A 24,460-nucleotide genomic window follows, 5' to 3' on the forward strand; every position below is an offset into this window, starting at 1 on the left:
AACTTTATTGGCAAGACAACAGCAAGGCCATTGAAAGTGACTGGCAGGAAGTTGAGATTTATCAGGCTTAATAGTCAAGAGGAAAATTGATTCAAGCAGAATATCTGTGGTGTTGAGTAAGGAAATTAGAAACCCAAGGAAGGAACAGTGTTAGTGTTTGGCATTTGAACTGAGCTGGAAGAATGAAGAAGATGAAGGTCATGATGACAAGTGACTTTTATGTTATCAGGTGCTGCTTCTTGTTTTCTATCTTTAACCCTACTCTTTGATATTCCTTTAGTGATGCTGGGGCTGGGAATTGGCACATGATTTGTTTTGCCACTTGGCTCTCTGTGAGGCTTTGCCAATGCGGGATGCTAACTGGAAAGTGGAAGACTTGCTCTTTCTGTTTTCTGTGGGCTTCTTGGTTGCTTCCTATTCCGTGAACATCACCTGGCCTCACTTCTTTATAAAACCTGGTGGGGAAATGATGTCAGGAGCAGCCAAGGAATATGATGCGTTTTTTCCCAACACTCAGAGGAATTTGTTTCTTTCACTCCCAGCTCCTGAAATACCAGCCACAGCCTAGAAGCTTCCTTGCTCAAAGGCCTGAGCTTTTCAGCTCCCTGATGGCCATCTTTCTAAATTTGAATCTTTCTAGTCTCTTCTCCTTGTTCCACAAGACTTAGGCACAGTAGTTGCTTTCTGGAATTGTTACCTCTTGTTATCTTTGTTATTTTATGATTTTAAAAAATAATTTTATTGGTATATTTTAGACATACATAATGATAATATTTATCATATGGAATTTGTACCTATACTTGATATATCTTGATTCTTCATTTTTCCTATTTCCTTCCCCTCCCTTCAACTTCTCTTCCCCTCCTTATTTACAAAAGCTTTGATTCCATCTTTTCCTTCTATTCTCTTTTTTTTCCTTTCCCCTTCTTTCCTTTCTCCCTCCCCCCTCACTAGTTCCCCTCCCCATTTGAGCATTTCTTCCTAATTCACAATATCTATTATACATTTTGGTCCTTATTTATACTTTTGGTTTCTCACACCAGAGAAGTCATGTGACTGTGAACATGTGTGTCCAATTTATTTCACTTAAGAGTATGATCTCAAGGGGCATCCATTTACCTAGAAATGTTTCAAGTTTATCCTTCTTTATGGCAGAGTAGCACTCCACTGTATAAAAACCAACATCTTCTTTATTCATTCATTAATTGATGGGGATTTGGGCTGTTTCCAAGCTTTAGCTATTACAAACTGTGCTGCTAGAAACATGGGTGTGCATATATCACTGTGGTATGATGCTTTTAATTCTTTTGGAAAGATATAAAAAAGGGGAATACATGGGTCAAATGGAACCTCTCATTTTAGTTTTTTGAGGAATCTCCACGCTGACTTCCACAGTGGTTACCTTAGTCTACACTTCCACCAATAGTGGAGAAGCATTCCTTTTCCCCACACCCTTACCAGCAATTGTTATTAGTTGATTTCTTTATCACAGCCATTCTTCTTGGAATGAGATGGAATCTCAGTGTTGTTTTAATTTGCATTTCTCGAATGACAAATAATATTAAACTTTTTTTCATATATTTATTTGCCATTTCTACTTCTTCATCTGAGAAGCATCTATTCATTTCAGATGCTCATTTTTAGAATGGGTCTTTAAATCTGGGGATTCTGATTTTTTTGAGTTCTTTATATATTCTAGATATTAGTCCTTTGAGGAACAGCTGAAAAAAAATTTTCCCACTCCGTGGGTTGACTCTTCACTTTGTTGGTGATTTCTTTTGCTGTGCAAAAGCTTTTTAATAAGATGAGATCCCAGTTGTTGATTGTGATATTTCTTGTGCCATTAGGGTTTTGTTCTTAAAATCTTTTCCTACCTGTGTCTTTAAGAGTTCTACCTATTCCATTTTCCAGAGATAAGTGTTTCTGTTTTAATATTTAGATCTTTGATCCATTTCAATTTTAATTTAGTGAATGGTGAGAGATATGGGTCTAGTTTTATTAGTCTTTGACCTGCAGAAAGCCAGTTTTTCCAGCACCGTTTATTAAAGAGGCTATCTTTCCTCCAGTGAAGATAAGTGTGTTTGGAGTTGTTTCTGCATCTTCTACTCTGTTCCACTGACCTATATGTCTTTTTTTTTCTTTTTCTGGTACCATGCTATTTTTAATCACTGTAGCTTTGTAGTATAATTTCAAGCCAGGGATTTTGATGCCCCCTGCCTTGCCTTTGTTGCCAAGAATTGCTTTTGCTATTTTATCTCTTGATTTCTTCATGCTCCTTTCCTGAATTTTCTATTTTTCAATATCTTGTCAGCAGTTCTTTACAGCACCCAACTTCTGTCTCTGTTGGGCCCTGACTGATGCAGGCTCTCCATCAGTGGGGTCTCAGTGGAAGAATTAAAGTATCTCTGTGTCATTTCACAGCAGCACTGAGGCCTGTGTTACATGGGGACGGTGAGAATATGTGGAGAGAGCTACATTCAACAGCCTTCTGGTGGAAAGGAACCAATAGGACTTGATTCTTAGAAACCTAATGAGGAGAGGGAAGTAGCTAGATAAGGTTTCCATGTTGGAAGTTGGGAGAATGTTGATGTTATAAACAACTGGAAAGGTTGGGAAAAGAAATGAATCCAGATAAGGGGACACTCAAATAAAATATTTTAAAGGCATCTGATAAAAATGGAACTAAATTTGAGTGAGAACTACAGACATAGCCCAACTGTGAAGATGGAGGCTGTGGTTTAGTTCCCTGAGGATGTGAAGATGGAGGGATAGGAGTTGCTGGGTGACTTGAAAAAGAGGCTGAATACAAAGTCCAGTGTGGTCCTCCAGATCATGACAAATATGGACAGCCTCCTTTTTAAAGATCCTGTGCAGGTGAAGAAGAATAGAGCTATAGGGCCACACTTGAACTAGAAGGAAGTACTAGTGCTTATTTGAGATTCTGTTATTGTTTACAGAACCAGACTTCACTTCTGGTTGAGTCAATCAAATGCCTTGTCAATGAATAATATTAGCTTTAATTTTTTAAGATGGAAGCAGATGAGCAAGTTACACAAACAACCATTTTACATAGCATCAGACTAGGAAGCATACTGTCATCAAATAAAACACAGGGCAAAGCTCAATTAACATGCATGTAATAATATTTATGGTCATCATGGAGCTACATTGTCATCAAGCACAAGAGGCAAGCAAATCTTGTAAAACATTATAATTCATATTGATGAAGACCAAATTCAATCTTATACTTTTTGCTTAGTTCTTGATCTAAAATGAATCTATCAGCAATTTTTAAAGGTATCATGTACCACCAATTAAACTCCATGTATCCAACATTTATTGAATTTTCATTCTGTTCCAAATGTGGTGGTAGGCCCTGGGGGATATAAATATGATCAGAACTGGCCCTAATGTTCAGGGGTGTAGTGTGAGCTTTAATCTGAATCTCAGATATGCTTACAGAGTGATCCACGTGTGCTCCTGAACAAAGGGACTATATCCTGTACTCTGTGCCTTCCTTATTAAAAAGATGACTTCCTCAGATTCCCTTTCTTTGTTCATTTGACAACCTTATCCCTCCTCCACACTTGTCTTCTTCCAGCCCTCTGCAGGTGGTTTTCCATCAGCCTCTCCCATTCTTACTTCCTTGGTTGGTAAATGTCTTCATACTGGAGATCTCTGGCTTGTAAGGCTGAAATTATTTTGCCTGTGGGGAATAATAGACACATGGTGAGGTGAATGTCATAGGGGGTAGAGAAACACAGGAGGAAGGGGGTTTTCTTCCTAAAAGTTGGCTAAGAAAAGGTAGATGGAAGGCAGAAGGGCCTGTGCTGGGGCTGGGAAAGTAGGAGGAGAGGCCTGACCAGGGAAGGGGACATGCCTGAGCAGGGCTGTTTCCAGGTAGAGGACGAGTTCTCATCCAGAAGCTGCTGTACTCTCTAACCTGTTCTCTTGAATAAGATATGAAAATGAATTTGAGGAAGACATAGAAGGACATTGTCCCTTCTTCTGTCCTCTAGTGAACCAGTCAGGATAGGTCAAGTGATGATGCTATAACAAACATCCCTCAGATCTCAGTGGTGTAACCTTACAAAGGTTCATGTGTCCCTTATTTTGCATGTCCATTTCATGTTTTATCCCTTAGACCACATCGGGAGCTGGATAACAATCAAAAGGAGAATAGACCTGAAGCTGGAAGGCATGAAGAGCAAGGCTTCCCGGTTTCTCAATAATGCCTTCATTGTGTGCTGAAGTCTTAATGCTCTGAGAGCTCTTTGTTAGAAAGTTACCAGTTAGCAAAAAGTACTGCCCCACCCAAGGCACATGTCATTCAGAGCCACCGGGGAATGATGTTGTCACTGATATTCTTTAAGTGACAATGACTCCTGAAGGTACAGTGGCCGAGAACACTTCTCCGGCATTGGTCAAGTCTTGAGGATTTTATAGTCTTCTGTGAGTAAGCATAATTGCTCCAAATACAAAATGACTGGGGCATGTGTGACACATTTTCACCATGAAAGAAAAGTCCCTGTGAACGTCAGCAGGATGGTAGGTGAGTAAGATATGTTAGATGTGGCTCCATCACTAGAAGTAAAAAATGAATGAAAAGCAAGTAAAGAGCTTTCCCAGGATCAGTTGCAAAGAGATAAGAAATGTGCACTCTAGCTCTAAATTTGGACTGCCTACCAATCCCAGATGTTCACAGGGAGAAATTATGCCCTAATGTTAGGTGTAAACTCTGACATCAGAGAGCCCAAATTTGAATCTAAACTCTATCACTTCCTAGCTTTGCAGACATAACAGTTGCCTCCCAATAGTCACAGCAGTTGATCCTGTGCTTGCCTCCCCACTTTGTGCAACATGTGCTTTGGGTGAAACCGAGCCCAACCCTGGCTTCACCAGTGGGCCCTGATTAGTGTCAGCCAAGCGCTGTGTCTTGTCCCAGATGGTGTCAGGGATGTGGCTGTAGCTTACACCTCAGCAGGCTCTGTAGAAAGAGTCACTTTTGTTCATTTGTTCTGGGGTATATCCATCCCCTTGAATATGAATGAGGAAGGCTGCAGGTCCAATAATTGCTGGCAGCCTTTTTTGATTGTGAAGACAATTAACTTCAAGACAAATCCAGCATATGGAAGAGAACAGAGCTGAGAAAATGGTAGAGCAAATGATCAAGAGCACAAATCAAGCTTTGCCAGAAGCCCTTACTGAAGGGCTTTTCATGTGTATGAGTAATAAATATCACTTATTTGTAAAGCCAGTTTGAGCTATTATTTGGCACACCAAACATGCCCATTTCATGCTTACTTTTATCGTGGCTGTGAGGATTAAATGAGACCACGGGAGCAAATTTCTTCACAGAGTGCCTGGTAAGTTACAAGACCATCTCCATCATAGCTGAACAATTATTGTTGCATGGTAGGGGAAGGCAAGAGGCTACGGAGAATGACACATAGTCAGGCCCCAGGGACAGGGTGGTGGTGACTTTTGGTGCAGAGAACAGGAATTAAGAATAGAAATAATCACTTACAATGTCCATGTCATTAGTCTCTCAGGCAAATTGCTAATGAGTTTACTGTTTAATTGGTCACCACAGCTATTAATTATGTTAGGAAATAAAAAGTTTTCTAAATGTGCAGCTTCACATATTCTGTAATTTAGAGTCATGAATCAGCAGGAGGGGTATAGGTGACCTTTGCCGGTCCAGAGGACATGAAGATGACCTAAGGAAGGAGCAGATGGAGAAGGAGATCTGAAGGAGATCTGAAATACTTGTCACCAGCTGAATGAACAAGAAAGGGGTGTTTTAAAAACAGCAAGCCTGAAATAAAATCAGTTGAGATGGCAGTGTTGTCACAGAGAGTGGAGCTGTGGCATGGGGGCAGCACCCTGTCTTTCAGAGGTAGGGGGGTGGGCGGTGGGCTGCCCTGGCCCATCTGGGAACTCCAGGGACCGGAGCCTCAGGCCTAGGGTGCTACTGACAGCCCAGGAGAACAGGGAGACAATGCAGGGGAGTGCGCAGAGATAATGAGCTCTGCTTCTGACATGTTTAGTTTTAAGAGGTGGTGGGACACCCAAGTAGAGATATTCTGCAGACAGAAAGAAATATGGGACTGAAAGGAGGGTGAGAGGTCAAGGCTGGGGCTAGAGATTTGGGAGTCATCTGCATTCAGGTGGTAATTAAAGCCATCTGAGAGGGAGCTGCCAGGAAGGGTGTTCTGTGAGGGGTAAAGCCCATGGCTACAAACTGAGCCTGAACTTAGCTGAAGGAAGGAAGCAAGCGAGGAGAGGCCCGCACGGGCGGCTCAGGAAAGAGCTGATGAGAGAGAAAGGAGGAAATCCATGGAATGGGGCCCATACAGCTTCGGATAAAGAGGGATGGATGGAAACCCATAAAGAGGCTCACAGAAGTTGGAAAAGCTATAAAGAGCAATTAGGCAATTGGATGCTTCCATCCGTCTACAGATGTCATTCAGAAAGGCACAAAGGTCATTTACCCTTCAAAGAGCCAAAGAAGCACTGGTAGAAGATGAATGACTTGGGGAAGGCTGAATCCTTAGTGCTTTCCTTTTCTACTTAGAAAGGAAATACTAGTTATCAATTTGGAGAGTTTATGAGGCTAGTCAGCACTTTTAGTAAAAAAAGATGAATTTGTCACTCATTATAATGTCATAGAGATTATCATCATAATGCAATTAAGATTTTTTAAAGATCTTATGAGTTATAGGGAAGAAAATATGATGAGAGAATATAGCTTACTGGGATAAACATACCCTAGGATCCCAAGCATTAAAGAAAAAAGAGAAACAATTGAGAAATACTGCTTACAAATGTAAATATTCAGTAAATTCATCCACAGCAAAGGTGTGGCTGAAAATATCTAAGGAACCTGAATTGCAGGAAACACTATGGAGTTACGGGTTAGAAAACAGGCAATTTTTAAAAATTTTCTTTTCCCATTAAGTTTATTGGTACATTTTAGGTATACAGTACAGTTATAATTATCATTGGGATCTTGTACCTTTACATGAGTATCTTGATTCTTATTTTTTTCCCCTTCCCCTGCCCTCCCTTCACCCCGCCACCCTTCCCCATTTGCAAAGACCTTGTTTCCATTTTCTTTTTTCTTCTCATATTTTTTCCTTTCCCTTTTATCCCTTCCCCTACCCCTCCCAATTCCCCTGCTCTTTTAGCCTTTTCTTCCTGAAAAACAGGCAATTTAAAAAATGTTCTTTCCATGACAGAAGTCAGGAGGGAGTCACAGTTTTATACTCTGAATATATCTTAGTAATTCCAGGTGTGAAAACCTGCTGATTCACTCAGTTTGTAGCACTGAAGGAATTTTAAAGTGACAAAGGGCTGGGAATCATGTCCTCCACATAGCTTAGCAAATCCCTTTAAGCATGATGTACATTAATAATGGGGCGATGATAAGATCATTTCCTCAGGATCTCCAGAGCTGGTGTGCTGGCTGGTATGCATACGTGGTAGCCAAGAACACTGCAATTACAGCTCTTGCACAGTCATTAAAGCAGACTACACTGAACTGAGGTAGGACTGAAAAAAATCAGTTTAGGCAGAAGGGAGACAAGGAAAATTATCATTTAAAAAAATTGTACTTTTAATAAAATCTGCAGCTTTAGGACACAAAAGTTATGAAAGCTTTTTTCTTTTTGAGGAAAAATTCCTAAGGGCCTTAAAGAAAATAACCCTGAACCCTAGGCTCTAGGCCTGAGCCTTTCACCTATATACTGCACACCCTCCTACACCCCGTCCTCAGAAGCCACCGAGGACAGCATATCTCAGCTTGAGACACAGGGCATAGTTTGCCTTTTAACACAGCCCACCAAATGAGCAAATGGGTAAACCTGCCAGATGCTAGGATATACATCCTAGATAACCCATCCTAGGGACACTCCCAAATTCCTGAGTCAATACCCTTCCGAGATCTCTCTTATCATGTGTTGTGGCTATCACCTCTTCCCTAGGAAGGACCGCCGCATTTCATCTGTAAATTGAATCCTCGCTTTTCATAGATTCACAAGTTCCACAGATTTTCACCCCAAGTTCTCGTAAATATATCTAGCTCAAGGCCATATGGTTTCTCTCTCTCTCTCTCTCTCTCTCAGAGCCCAAACTCTATTTCTTTAAACCCTGTTTCTTTTTAAATTTTGTCTAATAAATCCCTTTATGCCTCTTACTGATGTGTTTTGCAAATTCTTTTTCTGTGAACCTGCAACTTGCCCTTGGGTCGGGTGAGTCAAAGTCCCCCATTTCTGCTTTGGGGACCTCATAGGACCCTATCTGGTGACAGTAAGAGGCCTTTTCTTTGTCAGGTTTAGCATTTAACAACATCCTCTCCCACTTCTAGGTAAGCAGTAGCTGCTCCCATATGGATGAAGGCAGCCATATTTCCGTAATGAATCTAAAGGTTTGAATAAGGCTGGCTCTGGCTGCTTGGAGGGACAGTTGGGCTGTGGCCAGGGAAGAATGGCTCCCTTACACATGAAAAGCATAAACTTTTGCTCTGAGGCATGAGGTTTGTTTTGCTCTAATTTTTGCATTCATAATTTAATATAGCATTGATTTTCCAGGCCCCTTTAAAATTCCATTAATTGAGCTTGATTGAATCGCTAGCAAATTCAGACAGCCTCACAGACAGGCGAAAGGAATGACACCACAAAATCAGGCTGGCAGGAGCAGAGAGGGGCAAAGACTGGAGAGAGGAACGGGGTGGGGGTAGAGGGTGGTAGGGAGGCAATGACTTCCACCCACCTTTGAAGGTCACAATAATCCTTATTGTATTTCAGGAGTAGAAGGGATAGCAAGGAAGAAGATGGGTTAATATTTACTGAGTGCTTTTATGACCTAGATCTACCATATGTTAGTTAATGTAATTCTCACAAAAACTCTTTGTGGAATGGGTTATTATTCTCTTTACAGATAAATAGATGCTCAGCTTAGTCTAGCGATTTGTCCAAGGAAATATACAGTCAGGATCTGAAACAAGTTGCACTCCCTCCCTCCCTCCCTCCCTTCTTTCCTTTTCCTTTTTTTTTTTGGTACCAGGGATCAAACTTGGGTTTCCTTTTCCTTTTGCCCCTAGAGATTTTTCTTTTTTCTTTCCAGTTACTCTGAGTGACTCACAGGAAAGAGTTGCCTTATCTGTAGCAGACACGCATTGGTTGTAGGTTTGCTACTTATTCAATTACCTCTTTCTGCACTAACTGTTCAGCAGAACAAGGATCCTGACATGCAGGTGGCAGTGGAGGACTCCAGGGGTCCTGGGTGTACTTTGTGATTCCAGGTGATTTGTGCACCTCAGGCTCTTCCTGTGTCACTATATGGGGGAAATATATGCTCCTATATCTGACAACTATCAGGCAGAGTATCATGGCCCACATTTCAGATTAGAAGTTGTGGCTGAACTTTGGGTCTCGGAAGAAGTCTAGAGTATCAGGCAGAGATGGATCAGAATTCAGGAAGAGGATGAGACTAGAACCTAGGTTCACAACAAGGTCGATACAAGACTAGGGGTTGGAGAGAAAGTGCAGCATCTGTGGATTGTCCCTGGTCTGTTGAATCCCCATCTTGGTTGTAGTACAGGGGCTGGGGTTGACCATACACAGCTGGTCTAGGTAATTTCAGAATCTGAGGGAGGTATTCAAGAAATATAAAGATGTAGAGATTAGGAGAAGAATGAGTAGAATGAGGCAGAATTCTAATCGAGAGAGAGAGAGAGAGAAAGAAACATAAGGCAAGTTGAAAGGAGAGTGAGGGATCAGGAGGCCCATACCCACTAGCGCCAAGAAGAAAAGCCAAAGAGCTTTGGTATCTCTGAAAGATGAGTCCCAGGATAAATGGGTTATGTGGCAGGCCATAGGGGAGATGAGAGAGGGTGCTTCTGACACTTCACTAGTTTGCTGCCATACAAATCCTGTGCTCTCTTCACCTGCCTGGTTGGAATGTTGCATTGGAGTTTAATACAGAGAAGGGTGAGAAACTTGGACCTTCTTGGCTGATCCTTCATGGCAACTCTAATGCAATTCTCACCTGGGGATGATTTAGTCCTCCAGGTAGGTGACCAGATAAAATATAGGCTGCATAGTTAAATGGGCAACAAATAATTTTTAGTGTAAATGTACTTGAAATATTGCAAAAGGACATACTTGCAGGCTGGGAATTTAGCTCAGTGGTTCTGCCGCCTGCCTCGAAAGCGCAAGGTCCCAAGTTTGATCCCTGGTATAAAAAAAAAAAAAAAAGGACGTATTTGTATTGAAAAATGACTCACTGCTTACCTGAAGTTCAAATTCAACTGGGAGTCCTATACTTTCATTTGCTAAATCTGGCAATCCTATGCCAAAAGAATTGGAAATTTCTGGAGACATTTTTGATGATCATGACTGAGAGGTAGGCATTTAGTGGGTAGAGGTCAAGGATGGATTCCTAAATGTTAATAGGGCTGAGGTTGAGAATCTATGCTCAGAAACAAGGTGCAGACCACTACCTTTGTGTCTAGATCCAGGATTCAAGTCCAATCAAAGAAATTCACCTCTCTAGCATTCAGTACTGGTGTTTCTGTGGAATTCTAATTTGCTGCTACGTAGAATAGAGTGAGAGAGTTACATAACCTCCTTATGCCTCTTCCACTGCTTACTAATGGCATGATTTTGTATAAGTGACTTAATATTTCTTTTCCTAAAATTTTTAATATGTGAAATGGGGGAAATTAGTAATAACATCTCACCATGTTTGTGTGAGGATTAAGGGAGTTACACAGAAAGTACTCAGAATAGTACTTTCTATGGGTCTGGAACATAGAAAACTCCCAACTAATGTAAGCTATGTCACTGTTAATAATTGGAAAAAGGAAAAGAAGGCTTACTGCATAAATGAAAAGGGAACATCTTTGGGGACCTCTCATTAGCCATCAGTATTTTCTGAGGGATCTAGTTAGTGTCAATTATGAATATTCTCTTAGGGACCTAGTGAACCTGGGGATATCAGTCAGATGGAATGGGGCAACTTTCTTATTCTTCATCAACTGTGACATGCAAGCATTCTTAGAAAGAAAAATCACAAAGTTTTAAAGCAGAAAATAATAAATAAGACTGCAGTCCCCATCATATCCTCAGCTGGGAGCTGCCTTTCCCAGCTGGGTCACACAGTAACTCGATCTCTATGGAGTCTACAAAGAGGCAAACGTTGATCTCTTTCCCTTGTCAGAGTCATTTTATCTTTTTTCCTTGACCACACATACATTTTCTGGTGCTTCCACTTCGTCCATGAACCACCTTTTTCTGTATTGGTTCCTCTGTGAGATAGAGCCCTCAATAGCAGATGTCTCAGATAAATTATCAGCTTGCATGATATTTTTGGACATTTTTATTATAATAAAACAAATAAAGAAAAGCATAGGTAGGTCATAGTGGTGTGAAGTATGCTGTGCTCACCATAAAAAATTGCTTATTCCTTAACAGATACTGTTTTAGTTCTGTCCATTTTTAGTCTTTTTTTTCTCTAGGATCAACTTTGTGAACTCAAAATTTTAGGGTTGGTGTGTTCTTGGAGCTGTTACTCCAACTTCAGTTCAAGTGGTAGAATATGGTTTCAATCACTGTGATATTTTGTTTTGTTTTTGTTTTGTGGTGCTGGGGATTGAACCAGTGTTTTGTGCGTGCCAGGCAAGCACTCTACTACTGAGTTATAACTCCAGGCCTTCATCACTATGTTTTGATGAAGAAATGATGGCTCTATTTCACAGATCACTTGAGTAATTTAGCTGCATGTTTATTATTATCTAATGCTGTCAAAAGCTATTAGAAGTGTTGGAAGTCCTTTGTGCATCCAAAGGATGATTATTTTCCCTGGGGTCTGCCCTCTGAGAAAACCTTCCTCTATCCCATCATTCCCTTAACAGAGAAGTGCCAAACTCTTGACTACTTTGAAAGAGGGTATGTGTGCTCGCCTGCATGGATAGTGGTGGTGTGGGGATGAGGACATAAAATCACCCCTTGGCTCTTTGTGCGCTTTCATTTGCCACTGGAAACAAACTGCATGGGAAATAAAAGAAACATTGGTACCCACAGATGTTCTACTTGGCATGACAAAGTTTCATGGACTTGAGAAAATTAGATATAAAAGTTTCAATATAAGGCTGTTAAGAATTTTAGACAAGAAAATTAAAACAGCGGAATTCTTGCACAATTTAATTAAATGAAGAGAGCACCTAAGCTTTTTCAGTTACCTTATTAATCTATTATTTTAGTTATTTTTTGTCCTCCCTCTTTCTCCATCTGCCCCAAATACTCAGTTTAGCTTCAAGTAAGTAGATCTGAATATGCGCAGTGTAATACTTTCCCTCAGGTCATCTCAATCCATGAAAGAAAAGTTAAGCTTAAAAGATATTACTTTGTTTTCCATAGACTCACTCCAATATAGTGTCATGCAAAGAACAGGTACTGAAAACATATATGTTGATTTGGTTTGCAAGAAAAGCCTAAGTACTTTCTCCTGTATAGACGTGGAATATGTACTTGATTCCTAAAGTGGCCAGATAAGATTGATGTATGGGGTTAGGGCAGCAGGAAAGGTTTAGTTTATTTTTTAGGTGTTTCACATGGTCCTTTGAAGGGTATCAGCTTTGGAATCTGTAAGATTTTATTGACTGCAACGGGGCTTGTCTTCTGTGTTTAGACATGAAAGTGAATGTCATTTTTGAACAGTAAACACAGGGGCCTGACTGTGTGACAGAAGTATGTAAAGTATCTTGTAATTCAGTAGGAGAATCAAAGTCTGCTTCAGTTCTTTGCATTCTCAGGGATTCAGAAAGGATTAAGGTAACAATAGCTAGAACCCATACAAGAGAGTAACTGAAGGATGGCATTCCTTGAACCTCAGAAACCTGGGTGAAAGGAATTGGGCAATTAAGGTCTTTAGGAAATCTAATGGGGTCATTTGTGAATGCCATCTTCATGGAACTTGGCAAACTGTCATCTCAGAGATCAAGGGAGGTCATTGGCTTGAGGGTTGGGGGAATGAAAGTGGAGTGACTGTTTCCTGCCAAGTATGTTTGTCTAACGGTAGCTAGTTTTTTTTTTTTTTTTTTTTTTGACAATATCTGGGAGCTAAAGATACAATGCCTTTGTAAAGTGAGCTCTCTTGGTTTTCTACCTAAGTTACTTTCAACGAGCTTAGATTTGTTTTTCCCCATGGAGCTACTCAAGCACAATCACTCATAGCTAACTGAAGGCAGTCAATCACCAAATGTATTTATTAAATGTAAATATGCATCATGCTGAGAACAAAAGTCAGTACAAAAGAGAAAATTTCTACCATTAGTTTAAAGTCTCCAATACATTCACATATTAATAATTTGTAAAAAATTTGGATGGGGGTATTTCCCATATTATTCTGGATAGGCATAGAAGAATTTGAAAGTGGGAAAAAGTAAGATTATAATATTCAACTCCAGAGTGATGTACACTTTGAGTGGGGTTATGAGAGTGGGTCTAAATAGGAATGACACAGGATTGGGAAAAAAGAAATGACTTGATGAGAAGTAGAAGCAATTAGGTGGAAGGAAGAATATTAAGCAGAGGCAGGAGCATTAAAGAATGGTCTGCTAGAAGATAGAATGAAATCTCCTCTTGACACAGGACAAAAGGGTAGGGGTCATAGGGAGACTACTAACTTTATGTAGGAAATAGTTTGATTTTACGTGAAAAGTGTCTTCATGATTTTATAGGGTAGATCCAATGACTTGCAGCCATAGGAGACTTGTGATAAAGTAACAAATGTGTTGATAATTCTTGTTCTTTAGTATGCATTTTGACAAGATCTGGGAAGGCTTGAAGCATGGGACAGCTTGTCACAGACAACACAATGTAGCCTGGGAGCTCTTGTGGCCAACATGTGGAGGGCTCTACTAGGATGGTGGAGATGAGAATGGAGAGGAAACTTGGATTTGAAAGACTTGGATTTCATGAGTCATTAGCAGGAATTGTCAAGTGACAGACTCACAGAATGAAGGAAAAGGAGGTGTCTAACACAATCCCCAAACCATCATCTGCATGACTGGGAGATTGTCAGAAAAGCAAAAGCCACAGGAGGGAGACACAATGCAGAGAGAGAGAGAGAGAGAGAGAGAGAGAGAGAGAGAGAGAGAGAGAGAGAGGGAGAGGAGAGAGGGAAAGATGTATGAATGAATTTACCTCTAGATACGCCAATACCATTTTTGGTAATTACTCAAGTGGAAACATGTGGTCCCTTCAATGCTTGGAGCTAGTTCAGGTGCTATACAGAAGATGATCCTGCAGGTGCTGCAAGGGAGATGTGAACAGAAGGATGAAAGTGAGCTTGTGTCAACCTTAGGGAAGGTAATGGATACTTAGGGTCTTTTTTGTACCTGTGTGTAGAGGGGTCGGGGGAAAACAAAGGCCTGCAAGGGTTCTTATTTTTAAATTATACTACAGCTTTTGACAGGCTCATCTTTTGTTTCAGAGACTAAAGTAACAAGCCCCAAAGGCCCAATTTGTTAATCACAACATTCCAATGAACTATTTTAATTCATCTTGAGCATGTTTGAAGAATCATTACTATTGTGAATACTTTTACAGAAATTCTTGCTTTTCACTCTTAACTCACACAGGCAAAACATATCTTTAAGAAAATCTTATTTTGAAAGACATCCAGCAACAAATACTTCTTGCTGGATCATCTACTCCATAAGGTAATCAATCACCCTCTCTATATATTATCCTTGCAGTGTCTCAGGAGGAAAGGAGTGACAGTTAAACAAAGCATAGGCTTTGTCTTTGTTGTTTCTAACTCTGGAAATGTTTATACGTTATTTTTCAGGTGACCTACAAAATGAGAAGGAAACTCATTAAGTATAGGGAACCTATAATATACAGATACTTGCTTAATTTCAGTTCCGATAACACCTGGCTATAGCTCTGTTGAAAGACCTTTGCAGCTTTCCAGTGTATCCATGCAGTGACCACTCTTTAATTAGTATTCCTTGGTCCATGTCCACACTGGTTCCTTCCATCTTAATGAAGTTATTCTTTCAGGATTGGAGCAGAAGTGTTATGCAAGTGTTGAGCAATTGAAAGCCATTATTTATAGCAGTTCTACCTTAGGGACTGAAGAGCTCTGTTTTAATGATTCTGAATAATCATCATGTGATTAGGCAAGCTAAACACATCCTAATGAGTTGGTTAACTCATCAACTGGATGGATGTAAGACTTGCTGTTTGGGTAATGAAAGATTTTAGAACAACAGGAACCTCCCTGTCAATTCAACAAAAATACTGATTTTTAAAGAGCTCCTGTTCAGCCCACAGAAAATGTGAACATTGAATGCTGAAGTGGCAAAAATTTCTCAAAAGTCCACTTCAGCTACTCACCATATTTATGAATGCATTCAGCCAAGCCTGAAACTTGTTTTGAAATATGTTATCCTAGGAATCTTTGGTTCAAGTGTCATGTACTTTCACATGATTGTAAATCAAGCTGGAGCTGTTTAAAAATAAGAATTTAAAATTGGTGACACAGGTATTTTTGTTTTCATCGCAAAACCATTCTCAGTTCTTCAGGAAGAAGTGATATAACAATTATAAACCAGCAAGGCCCAGGTGGCCACACTATAAGGAGAATGGAGGATGGACTTTTCTTTTGCTTGCTAGTGTCAAAAATAACTGCAAATGGACCCGTCAGAGGTCACATAAAAACCACTTGGATGGTAACTTTCATCTCCACAACTGGAAATGATGACCACATATACGTATGAATGGAGACAAGGCCTAAAGTGGTGTTTTTGAGCTAAGTGTGAAACCAGCTGCTAATATTAGCAAAGAGGAGCTGCTTTCCTGAAGGGAGGATGATTTAAGGCTCTATTTTTGTTGTTCAGCAAACGCTGTTAGGAGTTGCAAAAGGTTGCCCTTTTCCCATCACCTTAATTCCAGAGATACTCACAGACCTGACACTAGGCTGCTGGCTACTCATCATAAGACTTCTCTGTCAAAGTGAATTCAGCTGATGAGCTATGAACACACTTACAGTCAGATAATAGATGAAAGAGCCTCAAGATAAACGAGGTGCTTGTGGAAAACTGGCCAAAGTTGTTTAAAAGAGAGTGGCAAAGGCCGTTAATTCGCGTTAGGCAGTTTCAAAAGGCAGTGGGTGCTTGCCTTCTCCGTAAGAGCGCATTATCTCACCTCTGTGTGAGAGGGGGACCTGGTGCACGTTGAAAGTCTGAGTGTGCCTTTTAAAATTGGTGCTAAGCACCAAGTTCTCCTGGAGAAAGAAAGGGGAAAATGTTTCCCAACTGTGACAAAGGCTCGTGGCCACCCTTAGGTGCTAACATTTCGACCAATGGATAACATAGAAGATCTTCTCAGTGTTCCTCTCTTCCACCCTGAATGTTCCGATTCTATCTGTGGAAGGTGTTAACATGAGCATCACTAATCTTTTCTTTTTGGGAGCTGACCATATCTGGACTCAAACTGGACAATCTTCTTGGGGATGTCTTATTTCTGTCTTCTCACTTTCAGAATATGAGTTGAAAAAGCTGGGTTAAAACAGGTTGCCCACACATTTCTTTCCACTGAAAATAGCCAGGGTACCTCCACTTACAAGTGAGAGGGATCTTGGGTTGGTATCTGTTAGTGTGATGTATTAATAGCACAAAATTTAAAAATATTTCTAACTTGACAATTAGATTAGGATATCTCCCTTATCTTATGAACCTGAAAGTGAAAGTCTGCCTAAAGTTTGACAAAGGACAGATATTTCATGATCATTTTGATGTACAATAAGCTTAAAGGTCAGAAAAATATAGTCAGAATTGAATTTGAAAGACAACGAAGGAAGTGTTAAAACATACTTCTCCCCGAAAGAGATCTGAAACTGAGATGTAGAGATTTTAGGGAATTCAAAGCACCACACACAAGTGGCACATGCGGCACACATGCGGCAGGTATCAGCTGTGTGTTTTCTGTGGTAGATGTGTTGTGCTGGAGTCATATAGGTGATGTGGGCATCACTCTCAGAGAGTTTAGCGTCTAGAGGAAGGGGTGGCTGGTTACCACTGTTGCCAAGGTGAGTGCCACATGCTGTCAAGTGAACCATTGTAGCCAGCCAGGCTGGAGGAAGCAGGGAGGGCATCCACAGGGAGGACACCTGTCCTCATCGAGGCCTGGAGAACAAGCCTAAGTCAGCTGTGGACTTGAGGGAGGGGCATCGAGCAGAGGTCGGTAGGGAGCTAAGGGCTGAAGGGAAGCAGAGGGGTGCAAAAGAGTGATCTGGCACACGCATGGGGCATGGGGCAAGGGTGGATGGGATGGAGGATGAGGCCCCCCCATGCCCTTCTCAACTTGGAGTCAGAGCATGACTCGCTGCTTGAAACCCTCGAGGAGCAGAAACCTAAAAGGCCTCACACAGCTGGTACCACCCACCTCTCCGAACACTCCCTCCACTTCAGCTTCCTTCCTCAAGCCTCTGAGGAAAGTGCCCCATGTTCCTTTTTGCGGTGGGACACTCCTCTGGCTCAGGTCTGTTGCTCACCCCTGCAGGACTTTGCTCCAATGCTGCTTTTCAGTCAGCCTTTCTCTGAACACCTCGACAAAGGCTGCGGCCCTGTCTCCTCTGTTCTGCCCTCACCTCCCTTCCATGCCTCAGTTTCTTCCATGCCATTAGATTTTCTGAGCGTGTGACTTGTCTGTTTATTGCACGTAAGCTCCCCAAAGGCGGGGGTTTTAGTTTGTGTTGGCCAGTGTGTCTTCAGTGCCTGGAAGAGTGTCTTAGTCACTTTCTTGTCCCTGGGACAAAATAATCAACACTCACAACTTATTAAAGGAAATGGTTATTTTGGCTCAGGATTTAGTCCATAGTCTAAGCAGGTTTAAATGCAGTTACGGCATGGTGGAAGGGCCTCAGCAGAGGACAACTGTTCCCATCATGGTGGCCAGGAAGCAGAGCAAAGGGAGGAGCCAGGGAGGGAGACATAGACTTCCAGGTCACACCCGCTGTGGCCTACCTCTAACCAGGCCCACTCATCACAGCACATTCAGCTGTGAATTCATGAGTAGGTGAATCCACTGACGAACATAGTGCACCCCTGATCTGATTATCTCCCCAAAGCCTCACCTCTGAATGCACTAGGCTTTTGGAGGACATTGTAGATCTAAACCACAGTGAGCTGTTTCAGGTACATAGTAGGCTCTCAGCAAATATTTATCAAATGCATCCCTAATACACTGCACTTTTAGCAGGGTTGGGTAATTGGCACATCTGACTTAAGAATTTAACTTTACATATGAAGTCAAATGGCAATGAATTGTATCATAAAATTGTATTTTATATGTCTTAATCATTTTATATATAAGCAAATTTATATATTTGCCCATTCCTTTTATATGACGCAATATATAATATATGTACAGTATGTCAGTGAGTATTCAAGAATGATTCCAGGATAATTTTGACTATCTGTGATTTATATTTCATCAGTTGCTTCTGAAATCTAATTCCCATGTAAGATGTAGCTTCCTATAATTCTGAAAACAATGAGGAGGCTCTGACATATTTTAAGTAAGAACTCCACACAATTGTATTTGTGTTCTTGGAAAGATAGGCTTGACTGCAGTGCAAGAGAACATAGGAGACAGGTTACATTAGAGGCCGGGCAATTGTAGAATGTCACCAAACTCAGGGAGGATGACGACCTAATGCAATGGCAAGGGAGATAAAGAGCAATAGATGGATTTGAGAGATATGAGAAGAGAAAATTCATAGAGCTTGGTGGTGAACCTATGGACTTAAGCTAGTTTATACAGTCTCCCCTATTACCAAGCTAGAAAAGGGATCCTAGAATATCATTTACAAAATTATGCTTATCTCTAGTTTCTAGCTATATAAACACAGATGTTGGATAAGCCTAAAACTAAATAGTTCTAGATAGAGAATGAAGACAAGAAAACAGGGTTAAGACTACGATAATATTGTGATTCTCATCAGAACACAAATGTTAGTGAAAATAAAGATGTTTCAGTTAACTTAAGCCTGTGGTAGTAAATTATCAATTCAAAACAAAATGTACTTCCAGAGTCCTTTTGAGTTTCTTGTTTGGAATTTGGGTTATATTTTCCAATGATATGATGTTCTCTAGGTTTATAGCAACTAATTTTAGCTAAAACATGAACAACATTACAAATACCATGTTCATTAACATAAACAAATACCAGAAAGACTGATAGTATAAAAACACTAATTATATAATAAAGGAAATATGAAAAGCCAATAAGATATTTAATGACATTATTTTTAATGTTGGTTCTTGATGACTAGCGGATTTGAATAGATAAAAATAAGGACACAAACGGAAACTTGGAAATTATGAAGTGAATTTCTGGGTCCTTTCAAAGGATAGCACTGGATCCTTAGGTTGTGATGTAGAAGAGGATTAGCAGTTTTAGTTATGTAGTGCATGTCAACTGAGTGGCATAGCTGCCAACAATGCTAATGTCTTCTTAGATTACATCAGATTTGTGTGTGTGTGTGTGTGTGTGCGCGCGTGCGCATGCCTGGGTGTGTCTGTGCCTAGTCCTGGGCAATCCTATTCTATTTTACTGTAGTCATGTTGTACTTGGAGCATTATAATCAGTATTGGACATCACACTTTCAGAGAGATATAGACCAACTAAAGTATGTTCAATGTTGATAAATCAAGAAGTTGGGAAAATAACCAGGAAATGCTTAGCTTGGATGAGAAGAAAGTAAAAACCATGAAAGCATATAGTGTAAGAAGATTCCATAGATCTCCAAGAATAAAATTAGGATGAACATAAACTACCGGGAGTAAAACAAGGTAAAAACAAACAAAGGACAAAACATTTGCATCATTCTGAGAGCCAAGAAAGATAGTACTGGAGAAACCATGTTGAATTACATTGATTCTCATGCCAGCCACTGGGTGGGACCCTTAGCCCAGGGCTGTGTTTTTCTCTTCTGAGTAGGATGCCTGGCCTCATATTACTGCACATTAACACTGTTGTGCTAATGAGCACCCCACTTTCCAATGCAGTCAACCCACACATCTTTCTTCCCACAGGTACAACTGCACCTGAAACATTTCAGAATGTGATATATATAGCACATTCTTTTTGGTACCGGGGATTGAACTCGGGTCCTTGCACTTGCACAGCAGGCGGCCAAACCACTGAGCTAAATCCCTGGCCCTTATATCACATTCTTAAACAGCTTTAGGGGAAAAAAAAATCCAAAAATGTTGTCATTTGTGTTAGCATCAGACAACTTTCACAGGTCGGAAGTTTTCTCTTATACCTAGCATGATTATTTCTTTCCTTTTGATACAAATTTAGGAGATCTAATGAAATCACTTGTACACATTTTTGTTTGAAGTTTGATCTCAATATGGGAGAAATACTGCTGATAATTTTCAATCAAATGTATAGTTGAAAAATCTTTGAAAAGTATTAAGTGTCATAAAAGTCTGACTTATCCTTATTGTGATTATGATTATATGACCAGTATGGTTAATTTTTCTTCAGAATTTATTCTCATATCTCTTACCTCTTTTTATCTTTATGTACAGAAATTTTTCTGCTCAGAATTCATTACAATATCTCAGGATGCATAGTATTAATTTAAATTTTAAAAGTTCATGAAACATTATACAGTATGCCCTCCTTACTATTCTAGCTTTGATATTTGGAGCTACTTCACACAAAGTGAACCTAACAAATAAATTTGATTTCTTAGCAAGTGTTGATTATATTATCAGGCATATGGTAGTAACAGGTAGTATGGAAACACTCTTATGGCTCTTGTGTTCCCAGCTAACATGCAAATAAATACACAAAGAATAAAAATATAAAATTTAGTAAAGAAGAAGATTTGCTAAATCCTATTTTGTGTTTCATTAGGCTAGTTCTGTGTGAGATAAAGAGATGAGAGGTGGAGTTGGGAGAAGTTAAAGAATGAAAGATGAAGTTCACTGAAGGAGATAAACAAGCTACAAAGAGAGGTGGAATAAGATGCTAGCAAGATATGAGGGAGACATGGACAGTGCCTGAATACTTCTAGACTTTCTGCCTCTAAGAGTACCCCTTGCAGGAGACTGCAGTATTGATTGTGCCCAAAGCAGGCTGTAAGCAGTGCAGGCTGTAAAATGCTAACCCCACAATTGGCTTGTCTGATAAGTGAGTCTGGTCAAAGACTAACTGCTGGGGTCAGAGTAACTCACACCCAAATTCCATTCCCATAACTAAAACTTTCTTAACTAGCAGGGCAATTTTCTAGTTACAACCATATATTTTGTCTATTCTGTTCCTAATTTGAGAATACTTTGTCTTGTCCTTTAAGAAGCTTGCTTACATTAATTTCCATAGAAACTACTCAGACCACACATCTTTACATGTAGTCTTACCCTTTCACATAGCTCACCTTTACCCCAATTAATTACCAATAAAAATCAGTGGCTTAGACTGGCCAGTGCCTTTATCGGTTGCACCAGCATTGGTTGTCCTGGCTCTCCACTTTCTGTCTCTCTTAGTTCTGTCTTTATTTTTTTTCTCAGGCCTGTGTCATACACTGAGCAGGAGACTGGCACCTACTGCAGAGCTTTCTGGTAATGTTTCAGGGGTTTTCAGCACCCTCTTTCTAATGTTTCTTCTTTCCTCTATTTTTAAAAAAGTTTAGTTTATTATTCTGTTTTCAGAAATCAAATACATAAGTAAAGGAGATTATTTTCAATTAAATGGGATGGTGTATAAATATTTGGTTTCAAATGGGATGGCCAACATGTCATGTTGAGGTTATAGTTGTTTTTTAACATAACTTTTAAGTAGTTTAATAACAGTTTCATTTTTTTAAAAATACAGTAACAGAAAAAAACTGCATATCATCATTCAGTACCAGTTAAATTTATTTTCTTGATCTTATTTTATTTGAAGAATGGTTTACAGCTTATCCCACAGTAAAAGTATATTTGCCCAACAGTATATAACCATGCTCTTGGTGTAGGATGTAACTTTTATTCCTAAACTCTGAAAGAGTTTCTAATTTTTCTGAAAGTTCTTGGCACTCGGGCTGACGTAGCAATTTCTGGTTCTGGAAAAGAAGAAAAATCAATCTACTGACCTCATTAAGTCAACTAATACTCTGTCCTGGTTGATCTCTGGTGTTTTGGATTTGAAAGCAATTCTTAAAATTCCAAATTGAGCCTAACTTCTGTACCACAGGCTCCTCCTCCTCCTCCCCCTCCCCCTGCCCCTCCCCCTCCCCCTCCCTCTTCCTCTTCTTCTTCCTCTCCTCCTCCTCCTCCTCCTTCTTCTTCTTCCTCTTCCTCTTCCTCTTCTTCTTCTTCTTCTTCTTCTTCTTCTTCTTCTTCTTCTTCTTCTTCTTCTTCTTCTTCTTCTTCTTCTTCTTCTTCTTCTTCTTCTTCTTCTTCCACAAGCTTCTTTAGATGTAGTTCTTGTAAATGACTGTCTTATCTCTTTCCAGAAATTGAATTTTCTTGATTGTGCTAGAAAGGTAGGCAAAAAACCCAAGGTTCAGGGTCAAATTCCTCTTTATTCACTTCACCTTTGTGAGTAGAAACAGTTCAAGACTGAACTTCAAGAGATTTTTTTTTAACTTACCCTACTGAGTTCCTGTTTGTTCTAAACCATCTCTGCCCATATTAGTTTAAAGAAGATCACTCTGGATGTGTTCTTGAATAAGTATAAGGGATGCCACATTTGTTTGTCAAGTATTTTTTTCTTTAAAAAAAATCTTTATGTGTTATTGGGTCATGGGCTATGAGAAAAAAAAAGATTCAGGGACAAAAACCTTCAGAAAAAACATGGAGTTTATTTATAAAGTTTTGTAAGGAAGACTCTAATTCAGAAGGACTGGCTCCTCTAAGGGTACACACATAGCCTTTGAAGAGATAAAATTCTTTCAATTGGTAAGGTGAGAATTTGTTTGCTCATGATGGAAAGATAAAGAGCCACTTTCTCCTGTGTTATCTTAGTTACTTTCTTGTGAGGACAAAATACCCATCACACACATCTTAAAGGAGAGGTTTATTTTAGCTCATGGGTTTTCAAGGTAAGGAAGGGCATGGTAGACAGCGGGGTCTGGTGGAGGAAAGCTGCTGACATCATGGCAGTCAGGAAGCAGAGAGCAGAAGGAGGATGTGAGGAAGGAGATGGATCCTTCTAGGTCACTTCCTTCAGTGACTCACCTCTTCTGACCAGGCCTCACTTCCTAACAGCATCTTCAGCTCTGACTTCTTAAGTGGATTAATCCACTGATGAGTCATTACCCCCATGATCCATATACTCGAGAATTTGAGGGGACATTTTAGATCTAACCATAACAGTTGTCTCATTGCCCTCTATTTTGGTGAGGGAATACTTGTTTTTGTTTTTAGTCTTTTTTCTCATGTTCTCCCCCCAACAGCCTCCTGTCTTACTATGGGACCGGATATGATGAACTCATAATCCTTGTGTGAGAAATGAGGTGAACCCTATGGCAGTTTACTCAGGACATGTGGGAGTTACAATTAAAAATGCAATAGATTAGTTGCTCCTATAAAGTTTTCTCACATATATTTGCCCTGTAAAAATGTATTTAACATGAGTCTGGCTCTTATCTAAGTTTTGGTCTTAAACTGTTAAGAATGAAGCAAAGGTGGGGGAAGAGAGAGAGAGAGAGAGAGAGAGAGAGAGAGAGAGAGAGATTTGGTTATCAGTATGTTACATTGTAGCTTCTTACTTATACAAGGGATAGATCCCTTTTTTCCCACCTACAGTAAATTCCAAAGAGCAATAGAAAAGGTAATTGATAGATTTAACTGCTCATAAAAAATCAAACACCAGCAACATGCTTTAGAAGGAGCTTACCAGAGGGACACTGCCAATATTGAATGATAGAATGGGAACTCTTACCAATATGTGAATGGGGAATGTATGTATTTTGGTTGCTGTAAAAATGAGATTAAGACATTTTTCAGCTTTTTCAACAAGTAGAATGGAGGAAAGTCAAAGAAAGAAGGGTAATGTTACCAAATGCAAGACCATAAGAACAGAATCTGCCTTTGCTTTATGATTCACAATTTGTGTGGTAATCAGCAGCAGTCATCAGTCATCAGTGGAATAGGCATTATGCCTCTTACCTAGTCAGCTTACCCGTTACTATATTCACTTAATGCTTATTAAGAAAATGCCATGTGCAACACCATTGCTGAATACTAAAGTTTCAAATGTGCTTAAGATACATTTGGTACATGTGAGACATTCCCTGTGTAAAGTCTCATGATGAGGATTTGTGGTTTTACATTTGGTTAGGAAAGTAGTTTACCCATTGCCACTGTTAAATGGATTTTCTAACCTTGACAAAAAATTGTGAAAGTTCAGTTTGTGTCTACTCCAGTTGTAATGATACATTGCCTGTG

General features: G+C 39.9%; 1 long non-coding RNA gene across 6 annotated transcripts in view; it reads left to right on the forward strand.

The window, feature by feature from the left end:
- The window catches only part of LOC101712638 (uncharacterized), a 313,187-nt gene that overhangs the window by 213,254 nt on the left and 75,473 nt on the right, over positions 1-24,460 (forward strand). The window contains exon 6 of one of the 6 annotated variants that reach the window (XR_015450052.1): positions 21,599-21,649. The exons of the other annotated variants lie outside the window; for them this stretch is intronic. This is a non-coding gene — a long non-coding RNA (uncharacterized LOC101712638). The remainder of the gene's footprint in view (positions 1-21,598; positions 21,650-24,460) is intronic. 6 annotated transcript variants of the gene reach the window in all.

The sequence above is a fragment of the Heterocephalus glaber genome, unplaced genomic scaffold (genome assembly GCF_053883595.1).
Source record: "Heterocephalus glaber isolate CG9 unplaced genomic scaffold, H.glaber_assembly_v1.0 deba00000901, whole genome shotgun sequence".
Lineage (NCBI taxonomy): Eukaryota > Metazoa > Chordata > Mammalia > Rodentia > Bathyergidae > Heterocephalus > Heterocephalus glaber.